At 43.0% G+C, this 7,796-nt stretch overlaps 1 protein-coding gene across 1 annotated transcript in view; it reads left to right on the top strand.

The window, feature by feature from the left end:
* Positions 1-6,760: 6,760 nt before the first annotated feature.
* Positions 6,761-7,796, top strand: part of LOC103770076 (cAMP-regulated phosphoprotein 21-like) — a 4,526-nt gene continuing 3,490 nt past the window's right edge. Inside the window, exons 1-2 of the mRNA XM_008937324.1 lie at positions 6,761-6,832; positions 6,929-7,097. The gene's annotated coding sequence lies outside the window, so the exon portion shown is untranslated. The remainder of the gene's footprint in view (positions 6,833-6,928; positions 7,098-7,796) is intronic.

Raw genomic sequence — 7,796 nt, 5'->3', positions numbered from 1 at the left:
CTCCTATGTTTAATTCCAGTGATCAAAAGACACTTTTGGAGGGAAATAATGTAATTTATCTTTTTCTTTCAGCTCTTCTGTGAAAGCTTTTTTGCTGTTTCACAGCCAGGGTTTTCTGCTAAGGCAATTCCAGTTGTGAAGCACAGGTCTGTTTCATCAGCATAATGCTGCTTTGCTGGTAGCAATTATTTCCTTTCAGGGTTTGCCAATTAAGCTAGTGCTAGTGAAAATGCACCTAATTTGTCAAGAAATGGCAGGATGAAATATAGGAGCCATTATATAAATTGGGGAAGAAAAAAAACCCAGGAAAAGCATGAGTGAGACTTGGTGATGCTTGGTCCATCCCTGCAGCGTTCTTGTTCTGGTTGTGGTTCCATCCATTGGTGATGTTGGAAGAGTTGGTCCTAAGTTTTGGGGCCATGGAGTGTGATGTACTTTAAAATTTTGCTTTGGGAGAAGCTGGCCAGAAAGTTTTGTGCAAAGATTATGTTAGTAGTGTACAAAGTGGTTTTATTTTGGAGGAGCTGAGTAGGGGAAGAGGTTAAGTTGATTTTACAGTTTTTAGTAGGGCCTATTAGGACAAGGAGTGATGGTTTGAAACTAAAAGAGGAAGATTTAGACTGGATAGAAAGAGAAGAAGTGTTTGACCCAGAGGGTGCTGAGCCCCTGTCCCAGGTTGCCCAGAGAGGTGGTTGCTGCCCCATCCCTGGAACCATCCCAGGGGGGGTTGGATGGGGCTCTGAGCACCCTGCTCTAGCTGGGGATGTCCCTGCTCCCTGCAGGGGGTTGGACTGGATGGGTTTTAAAGGTTCCTTCTCACCCAAATCATTCTATGATTGTGTGTAAATCAAAATGGGCTTAATCTGTGGTTACCTGAGAGATTAGATATGTCAGAGAGAAGGCACTGAAGGAAGGAAGAATAGGGGTAGCTTGACTTAGAGAAACAAAAATAGTTTCATTAAATTCTGCATTAATCTAAAATATCTATTTTTTTTTCAAATGAAAATTCTTGTCAGCTGTATATTCTTTCATAATTCATTAGGTCGAAGAGAATCTTGTGGTGTGCCACAAAAGGCTTTAGCTCTCTCACCTAGAGAGTTCTGGGTATCTGTTGTTCCACCACTTCAGGCTGTGACAGCTCCTGGACTTTGCAGGAGCTCTGGTTGCCCTCAACGATGCCAAGACCCCTCTGCAAGGAACCCAGGCTCATTGGTGCTGTGTGGTTGATCAGCCTTCCATACAATAGCATTCCTCCTGGGGTAATCCCTCTGATATTCACTGTCTTTAAAATGCTTTTAGTGTTTGGGAAAACAAGAGCTCCTCTGGTGCATCAAGGGCTGGAGGAATATCTCTCTGCAGAGGGCAGCAGTGGAAGAGCCTGGGAGAGGTGCAAGGAAACATCAGAGCCAACTGTCAATTGATAAAAATGAGGCTAGATGTGGAGAGCCATGGAAATGGTGTATTCCTCCATGGAAAGGAATTGCCTTCTTGAAACCCAACAGCAAATAATGAGGTGATGCACAGTTATTTCCCACAGGACTAGGGAGTTATTGAGAACTTGGGAAAACTATTTAAAATAAATACCAGCTGTTGGCACAAGAGGAAAAACGTACCAAGGATTTGATGTGTACAGTGGGGTAATGGAGAAGGTGTCCTGGCAAGGCAGTGAGATCCTTGGACATCCTTCCAGTAAGATTGGTAGAACATCCTCCCTGGACCCTCTCTCATTTTAAACTGAAGCTGTCAGTCTCCAAAGAGAACTTTGTGACAGAGTTGTCTTTGATAATGGAGAAGGAGACCTTGATTCCCTGAGAAGATGAGTTTCCATCCCCCTTTCCCTTCTGCATTACGTAGATGCCTGTGTTGGCTGTTGTTCTCCTGACAGGATTTGAAGGAAATGACTTCTGGGTGTTGCAGGGAGGGCTGGAACCGCCATGTGTGTGTGTGTGTCACAGGAGCTGTGCTGTGAGACCAGTTCATGGCTTGGATTTTAGGGGAATTTGTCAGGTTTGTGTCTGGGGATGAGACACGTGTTTGAAACACGTGAGGCGGGGTTGAAGACTGATCTGAAGCAAACAACTCGTATCCAAGGGTGCTGATCTGTACATCTGATGAGCTGGGGAAAAGTTTGGGTGTTACTCAGTTCCTATTAAACTTGGGTGATTGACATTTAATAGCCAGATCACTCAAAGCCTCCTATCTTTTTCCTGCGGATCCTGGAAGACTTCAAATGGTCATCATGACAGATAAAAGAACATTTTTTTTAGAGCCTTTTCTTAAGTATTAAAACATAACAGGCTCTCCCTATAGGCCATCTCTATTTGTTTTCCTGGGTAAAGCTTCTAGCTTTGCAGAAATGGAACAAGCCAGAGGGAACATCATCATTATGACTTGGCTGGAGATGATGACATTGACGTGAGGTCTTCTGACAGGGGATTAAAGTGGGGAATATTGGTAGCAATCTGTTAGGAGCAAGAGGATCCCTTTGATAAAAGGAACTAGGTGTAAAACAAAAAAAATGCCTTCTTTGTGGTGTTTTTTTTGGTTGTTACTGTTCTCCTCCCTGCTGTAGATTGTGGATTTCACGTGCAGGTTGGGAGGAAAGCCAGTGCTGTTCCAACATCTAGTTGGAACATCTAGTCACCTGGTTTAGAAGACAACTGGAGGCTGTGTAGGATCTGAAATCTGATCCAAACAGAGTTAAATTCACCCCATTTGCTTCAAATCTGACCACTGTTGCCACTGCTGGGTGTTTGCTGGTCTGCTTAAGGTGAGTTGGGGGCTTAATGTGAGAAAACAGTGAGGAGCACACAGTACCACCTGCCTGATGAACTAGATCTAACCACTGAGTGTGTTCAAACTAAAACTGTGATTTTTTTACTTGCTTTTTTGGGGGTTTGATGGTGGGGTTGATTTTTTTTCGCCTTTTTTTTTGAACGCTAGGGTTTATATTCCAAAGATTTCTCTTGAAGCCACCAGAAAGAGTTGAAGCTTTTTTGTTTCCAGTGTGAAATCTGAGATTTTTTGTAGATCTGCTTGGTGGCAGGAACTGGGAATATTGAAGTAAATGTCCAATAACAGGAAGTTTATGCTTTTGAGCCACGAGAGTTTGGCAACACCGAGGGCTGCGTGTACTGACAATCTCCAAATAATGCCATCATCTCTTTCCAGTGGTTTTCAGGGACCTGCTGAGTGAGTTACCCATAATGAGTCAAAGCTCTCTGCATGCGTAGGGATGACGTTCTCTGATCACAGTGGAAATAATGATTGACATCTCTGCTTCCAGCTCATGGGGCTTGTGCCCATGAGCCATTGATGGGAGTGGAGAATCAGGATGGATGAGGAGGAGCCTGGCGTGTAGGTACTGCCAACATCAGCCAGTTCTTGGTTATAGGAACCATTCAGGCTCAGATGATTTTACCACAATGCTTAGCAGCTTTATTTGGAGAAAGACCCCTTAGTTTTCCCTTTGGCAAGGTTCAGTCCTGCCTGCTGGTGGCTGCTCTTGGTTAAGAGCCATGCAGTGTGGCCTCAAAGCCTGCTCGTCTTCTGAGAGAGGGACGTGTGGGTGCTTACTGGGAGCATAAGGACCTCAAAATTGCTGCTTTAGTATGTATGTGATGCCTTTGAGACCATCAAAACACTTCTTGATGCATAAGCCAGAGAGGGCTGACTCTCCTGTGGTGGGCTTTTAAGGTTCTGTCAGATGTCGCTGCGTTTAATTCCAGTTGATGGTCAGCTGTCAGATGTTCCTTGAGGAAGGCTTTCTAATATCTTTGGTCGTTTTTTCTGCTTTGTGCTTTTTTGACAGCTCTTCTGGGTAGGGTTTCTAAACTCTTGCATGAAATGAAGTATTCCTTCCCACAGACTTTTCTAGGAATCTGCGTGGTAGGAACGCGTGCGACCATCCGCGCCGCCTTTCATCCCTTTCTCTTCAAGCTCTGGCAGAAGCTGCTTGAAGGTACCTTCAGCTTCTAGAGTGCAAATCCTGCCAGTAAAACAAGCAGTTTAAGGCAAAACCCAACATTTCCATCCCACAGTGTGTGCTGATCATCTGGTGCTTGTGAATTCTGTACAAACAGATTACATTTCCCTTAAAAGTGGTTCTGCAAACAGCTTGGTGTCCACCTGGATTTTCTGTTGCATTGCAGTGGGCGAAACTCAAGTTGCTTTAAGGGATTCAGAGGCTGAAATTTTTGCCTCAAGCTCCTGTAGACCTCTTCTAAGACCCCTATGAAATGATATGGAAGGTGGGTTTTGCCTAGCAGTGAGCTTCGTGGTTTCTACCTGAGGGTCTGAAACACAAGAACATTTGTTCAGCCTTCTGCGTCACTGGGGTGCTGAAGCTTTTGACAGTCAACTCATCGCTGACATTTCTGTTCGTGTGCAAGGAAGAGAATAATCCAGTATGTTTTTCCACAGCAGTGCTGTCACTGAAGGGCTGACAATAGTCAAAAAAAGTGCATTCATCACCAAATAACCAGATATTCTGGAAATGTGCCCGAAACGGAGACGTATTTTCTGTCAAAATGCCTCCCTCTGCATGGTTATTCTCTGCCTGATTCCTTTTGCCTATTTATTCTCTTCCCCAAGGGATTTTATAGCAACCTGAGTCCCTTTGAAAACCCACCCAAACAACCACAAGTGTATTTTACGTATAGTAGTAGGTAAATGATTAGTCATCACTTCTAAATTGCCTAATAGAGGAGGAGGAGGAGGGAATTTACATTGAGGGAAGGTGAAGAGCTCCATTGTGACTGCTGTATGTCTCAGTTCTTCCTGCCTTTTTTTTTCTTTTCCTTTTTTTCCCCCCCTAGAAGATAATTACAAAGGATTAGTATTTTTTTTAAAAATATCATCTTAAGAAACGTTTTCATTGGGGGTTTGAAAAATGGTAGCTGCACACTGTAAGCACATTTTCCACTTGCTTATATTTTCTTGGGGAAATTTATGTTGGTTTTTCTTTTGGTTTAAGATTCTGCAGCCTTCTCCTAACGTTGCTGATGAAAAATGATGTTGGCTTTGGAGATCTTAAATGTACCAATATGGAGAGCTGGGTTTATGAAGAAATATGTCTTGGGTAAAACATGATAAGATTATGTTGAGCATCTCTGGCACCAAACCAGAAATGCTGTTTATTGGAGTCTTGGCAGATCTCTTCACATGCTGGATATGATACCCTCTGCTTGGTTGCTTTGTTCTCTGCTTTTTGTTTTCCTCCCTTTGTTTGACTTATGAATAGTTAATTTCCAACACATGGTAACGCTGAAGAATCCTGAAATCATTTTTTTGGGGGGTGTGTGTGTCCTGGTTTTGGGACAGATCTCAATTTCTCAGTGAGTTTGGGAGGGTTTTGATTGCAGTGGTCTATTCCCTGGCTGGCTGTTTTTCAGGTGGAGTTATAGTGTACTATATTTCCTTGGGTTTTTTGGTTTGTGGTTGGTTTTGGTTAACTTTTTTTTGTGGAAGGGTTAATATAAAGTAATTGTGAGAAGGGTTTTCTCAGTTAGTGGTTTATTCTCTTTTCTCTCTGAGCATTGGCTCTGGGAAATATATTTGCATGTGCTTCAGTTCTTAGGCATCATTTTCCATATTGTTCCTCCACTCCCATCTCAACCCTTTAAGTATGTTCATCAGAGAGATAAAATTTGTGTAAGAAATACCAAAAAGCAAAAGGGAAGAGTTATTTTGTTTTACTTCGTGCAACCTAATAAGCGATTTGAGGAAAAGGATTTTTTTCAGTTTGAGGAAATTATTTTCATGTCCAAGAACTTGCAGGGTGACAGGGGTGGTTTATAGAACTGCTTGCTGATCTCCTCCATGTGCCTGAGCCCTCGGAGAGAGCAGGGCTTGAGTTTTGAGAGGCTAAATTCCACTTGGAACACATGAAATGCAGCTGGTTTCGTGTGATGAGTTCCCCTGGGCTTCGATGTGCAGCAATTGCAACAGCGAGCAGTGTGAAATGTGCCTTCAAAACAAGGAGGCTGATGTTGCAGTGAGAGATTTGCAGATTTTTTCCTGTTTTCCCCCCCTTGCTTTTCTTCCCATTTGCTGTATTTATGTATTTGCACTAATAGCCTCAGCCAGGATTCATGTGCAAGCCTCGAAGAGGTGCCTGTTGTGTCAAGACAATTTGGCTCGCTGCCGTGGCTTGCAAATCACTCCAGCTCAGCCCAAAATGCTCCTTTTCTGTCAGATCAGCCATTCAGCTGGCACACAGGGTTCCGAGGAGCAGCAGAAATGCCTTTGCTGAGGCAACTCTTCCAGTTTAATTTCTGAACCATAGCCTGGGCATCTTTTTCTTCCTCAAAAGGAAGTTTTTAGTGGCCGTTGTTCGGGGAATAGGATTTCTTCCTTCTCCTCTTCCCCTTCTTGATTATTTCAGCTTTTATGGAGCTTATTAAATGAACGTCTCAGTTCAGTTCCCTGGCAAACCAGATCACTTTCTGAAGGCACCCACCTAGCTGCTTTTTCAACGGTGTTTAACTATTGACATTTTAATTGGAGCAGAAGCCACGGCTAAAAAACCGTCGAGTTCTTTTTTTCTCATCCCCTCATTGATTTCTATTGAAGCAAACAGATGAGCTTCTATATAAATATGTATATAGGCTTTTTTTTTTCTTTTTAAATGAAAAGTGCTCGCATTCACTAAAAAAGGTTAAAATTGCCATGAGTAATCTGCAGTGCATAATGCAATTGTTAATTTTAGCTCGGTGCGTAGGAGCTGTTATGACTTGAACAGCCGGCTCCAGCCTTCATTAGAGAAGAAGCTGGCAGTTTTGAGACAGGTGGAGCTGGATCAAGCTGTGAAAAGTGATATTTCTTGAAGCTGGTCATCAGTGTTAGAAATCTGGTCCTCTCTCTTACCTCCTTACCTTGTAGCATGGTCGTTAACCGCCGCTGTTATTTACTTTCCATCTTTTTCCAGGTTGACTATGATCCCTCAAACTCTCTGAAGGACCAGCATGGAGATGGGCACTCTGAACTGTTAATGGGGACATGGGACTCACGTTGTCGTTGATCATCTCTGTGGACTTAACCAGCAAAGAGCAACAGAAGACTCTGGAAGGGTGGTGGGAATCGTAGCAGTTTTCCAGGTAAGTGGTTTCTTGGGTGAAGGTGACAGACTGTGAGTGGAGCTGGGTTTGGTGAAGGCTCTGTAACCTTTTTATCTAACCCTGTAGAGGAGCTGCAGGGCAACGTGAAGACCTCGTGTGAATTTGGTGATGAAAATCCTTGATGAATTGAGGGTTATTGAAGAGACCAGTTCCAGGTCTTGCCATTCATTGTGGTTGGAATTTTTAGCCAAGAGGTTGGAGTTTCAGGGGGAGCTGCAGAGTAGCCAACACCATGGGTGGGTTCCTGGGGAGGGTGATAGGAGGAAGGAGAACAACTCCAAGCTTGACCTGGCTTGCTGTGAGCTCATTTGTGAGCTCTGTGTTCCAGCCAGATTATTTACAAACCATGTAGCTTCATTTCTGGTGAAATCCACAATCTTCTCAAACGATGCAGGAAAGGTTTTATTGCTTAATTTGCTTACACTGTCAAAACAAAAGCAAAAATTGAAGGAGTAAGTTTTTAAAACTGTTTATCTTTTCTTTTTCACTTAAAACATAGCTTGAAAAAAAATCAAAGCAGTGATAAACGATATCAGAATGTTAATGACAAGCTTTAAAAGAAAAATGGCAAAATGTGCTTTTATCTTAATAGCCACTGTTTTTTTGGTGAAAAGTGGCCAAAGCCCCTTTCTGAAATAAATCCCTTTCTCAGCTGTTGTTTTTTTCCTTGAAGATACT

Source organism: Merops nubicus, unplaced genomic scaffold (genome assembly GCF_000691845.1).
Source record: "Merops nubicus isolate BGI_N331 unplaced genomic scaffold, ASM69184v1 scaffold1793, whole genome shotgun sequence".
Classification (NCBI taxonomy): domain Eukaryota; kingdom Metazoa; phylum Chordata; class Aves; order Coraciiformes; family Meropidae; genus Merops; species Merops nubicus.
Note: the sequence above shows the minus strand (reverse complement) of the source record. Positions and strands in the feature narration are given on the sequence as shown.